We start from the raw sequence: 3658 nt of genomic DNA on the forward strand, positions 1-3658 counted from the left end.
CGCATCTCACCTCTCTCAACCAATCCCACAAGCACATTGCAACCTGCTGTGCCATTCATAATACCAGCACGTAATTGATTTATTGATTATATATATGTAGTTGCCATTTATAATAATGAACAAAAAAAGCTATATATCCATTAGTACTACCAGCGCATATACGACCATTGACCTCCCAGATTTAGTATTAAGACCTGCTGTGCGGTGATACTTACAAAGTTTTCTTTTTCCTAATTTTGGGTAAAATTCTTAATTTGAAGTATATTGATTTTTCTTTCATTATCTATTATTTGCAAAAATATAGATATTTATCTAAGTAATCTCTCTTTGACAAATACTTTACGTTTGAATAATGATAAAGTTCAAAAGAGACATCTTTGATCATTATTTTAATTTCTACCTTTTGCCGCACGTCTTCGTTGCAAAGGTAACGGGATGTAAGATAATTACTGACGACCTAATGACAAAACATGTAATATCTCCTATTACCTAGGTATGGTAAAAAAAGTTTTTTTCCCTATTGGAACGTATCTATGAAATTGAACAAAATGTGTTATGATAGTACAAAAATGTCTGCATTTGTATGCAATGACCAAATGGAAAATCAGGAATTAAGTTATAATTTTGTAAAATTGTAACAAATAAGTCTCCAAAAAGCGTTCAAATGTAAGTATACAAAATACTCGGAGTGCAGTTCTTGATATGTGCATGGGAGGTGTTGCACGCCGGTTGCATGCCTAAGTGAGGTATAAATAGCAAATAATCAATCAGCTTATTATCAACATATAAATTGCTGCAAAATAAACCCAAAATAGTTTTACATGGTTTTTTTCTTTTTTTTCTGTACGTGGCTTCATTTAAGCATATGCAAAACCTAAAACATCCCTTCATTTTTAGCAACGGGTCAAAGCCTAATGTTTTTCCATGGAGGAGACCATGCTCTGATGGAAGTTAGCACATGGATGCAGGCGCAAGAACAGGTTGTCACCAGCAGCCCAGCATAAATATATATAAATATAAGGAGTCGCAAGGACATTGCATCCTTTATAACTTAACAAGAACATTCTTGCTCTAGCTAGCCACATATAATTGCATGAGATAACACACGCATGACCGTCGACCATGTTAAGCCATCATCATATGATCAAGGTTGTACATATCGGTCGTACGTGAACGGTGATTGTGACGACCCCATGGAGAATTTTTGTTCCCATGTGAAACTAATCATAGAACTTCCCCGGCCGGCTATACCTGAACGTATAATAATCACTGGCTGCGGCAACATTACGCATGGCACGGAATGGCCGCGTCGACTTATGCATCCCACATGCAGATATGACCTTTGTGCCATTAGATATGATCATCATAGAGGCCAGCCATTCCATAATACCAACGCATTATACCAATGAGCTCCCAGATTTAGTATTAAGAGCCTTAAGATGGTGCTGTTTTTTCTGGAATCAACACTACAAGACAGTTCTGTTTTTCTTCAAAAAGGGAAATTTTATTATATCAAGTAGTATTATATTGAGGTGATACAACAATGCTTGAATAAATTTCCAGCCTCTGCTAGAAAAGCACGCAGCCTATCAACGAAGAGAAGAAACATGCACTCTATTGACTATCAATCCGTAGAATAGATCGCCACCATGTGCCCAGGAAAAAAAAATCTAAAAAAATCCTTGGTCATTTGTGCCAATCGCTGAGATAATCCAAGACAGCTCTGTATAGTATTAGGAATACCAGAACGAATTTCTTTTACAGAGGAAAATAAATTTGTAGTCTAGGATATCAAAAAGAAATGTAATGTTTACTTGCTGGTAACCTTTGAAGCTATCTTTTTAATTGAATGTCAATTGGAAAATTCCTTTTTTTCTAGTCTAGATAAACAAAAATCTTGGTTGCTCGAAAGTAACCAATGCAATCATCACAACGTGCAGTGTAGACTAGCGGGTCTGGCTGTCCGTTTTTTAGCTTGGTCTGCGGGTAGAACGGTATGGCACTATACCACGGCCCAGAAATCCAACAGATGTGTGTCGGCAAAAGTAGAACAACAGCGACGAACTATCAATCGGGAAAGTTCTGTAACAGTTGATCCGTCGGTAATTCAAGTTTCAACGACCGACCATCAGTCGATATTTCAACTTACATATATCATCAAATCATCTGTCGGCAATAGCTAGTATAGATCTCAAACTATCCGTCGGCAATTTTCCTAGCCCACCGCTCAGATTCGCAGAACCTAATTGTATCATTCTTCTGCCCCGCTCGCGCGCCGCCATCTTCCCCAAATGTCCCCGCCGCCGCACGGTCGACCCCCTCTCCCAAATCTCATGCATGCGCGCTCTCCCCAAATCCCCCAAAGTCCTTCGTGCTCTACCGCCTCGCGTCCTCTACTCCTCTCCCAAATCTCATACAGAGCCGCGCGCCGCTACCCCCGCCCAGTACTTCTCTCCCAAATCCATCCACACCTCCTCCGTCCGCTACTCACCAGGAGCCGCCGGCCGCCTATGTCCAGGAGCCGCGCCGCTGCCCGCCCGATGTTCCTGTTCCAAATCCACCCTGTTGTCGCACCCGCCTGCCATTCACCGGAGCGGGGAGACCGGGCAGCCCCGTCGGCCGCGGTGTCCGGGAGCCGCCGCATCGACCCCACGGGAGAGCAGGAGGCACACCACCCACTGCTCGAGCTGCCAAGAAACGCTGGACCCGTAGGAGGCTGCGGGCCGCGAGAGCGCGTGAGGGGACCTGCGGGAGCCGGGGCGTGCCTTGTTGCTCGCATCCGTGCGGGGGACCTCCCAGGAGGAGCAAGATGCTGCACAGTATGGAACACATCCATTCGTGCGGGCGCAGCGCGCATCGATGGCGGCGGCGCGAAGGCCGCTTGGGGCCGCATCGATCCCCTTGTCTGCCTGACTGCCCGAGCCCTCATCACGCTCCATCTTTCCAATCTCCATCAAGGTATTACTTTCCACTCCCCTCCCCTCCCCTACTTGGATTTTAGTAGATGGTTGCATTTGTAGTCCTGGATTCATATACGTATGCTTGTTGATTTGCGGACATGCACAATAATAGGTATAACAGTAGTGTGTATAGCAGATCTCATTTCATTATTCTGAATGAACATTTGGTGCCGAAACATTTGGTTTGCAAATTACTTGTAACACATGTTGGTTGAGCATTCCGTGAGCTGAACTATAAGCATTTCATATATACCGAATTTTGTTGATGGAACTGAATACATGGGTAACAGATACTTACTGACAAGGAATGAGGAGAACAAGGAAAAACGATCTTGGTCATGCACCTCTGGAAGAAATGGCCAGGTATGACATCCCATTAACTCTTGCATTACTAGATTGTACAACTGAAACTGTAACTTATGGTATAACTGCCCTATTTAATTTTCTACCAAAACGTGCAGTGTTCGATCATATTTAGCTTGCCGAAGGACCAGCTGCAGTTGGCAAACAATATCTGTTCAAACTTGATTATACTGTAAACAAACTAGGTATGGTTTTTGCAATTTGTCATAGTTTTCAGCGTACCTACATGCTTATGTTCATGTGTGTGTACTCATAGCTTGTGTTGGTGTGTGTGTGTAACTGTGTATTTTGGGAGAGGGGATAAAGCCTATAAATTTTACACTTGATCATTATTT

The 3658-nt window shown here is 42.9% G+C and overlaps 1 long non-coding RNA gene across 1 annotated transcript; it reads left to right on the forward strand.

The window, feature by feature from the left end:
• The first annotated feature begins 3085 nt into the window (after window positions 1-3085).
• LOC120705151 lies at window positions 3086-3655 on the forward strand. Its single transcript, XR_005687807.1, has 2 exons — window positions 3086-3323; window positions 3422-3655. It is a non-coding gene; the product is annotated as an uncharacterized LOC120705151 (long non-coding RNA).
• Window positions 3656-3658: the final 3 nt, after the last annotated feature.

The sequence above is a fragment of the Panicum virgatum genome, chromosome 4K, assembly GCF_016808335.1.
Source record: "Panicum virgatum strain AP13 chromosome 4K, P.virgatum_v5, whole genome shotgun sequence".
Classification (NCBI taxonomy): Eukaryota; Viridiplantae; Streptophyta; class Magnoliopsida; order Poales; family Poaceae; genus Panicum; species Panicum virgatum.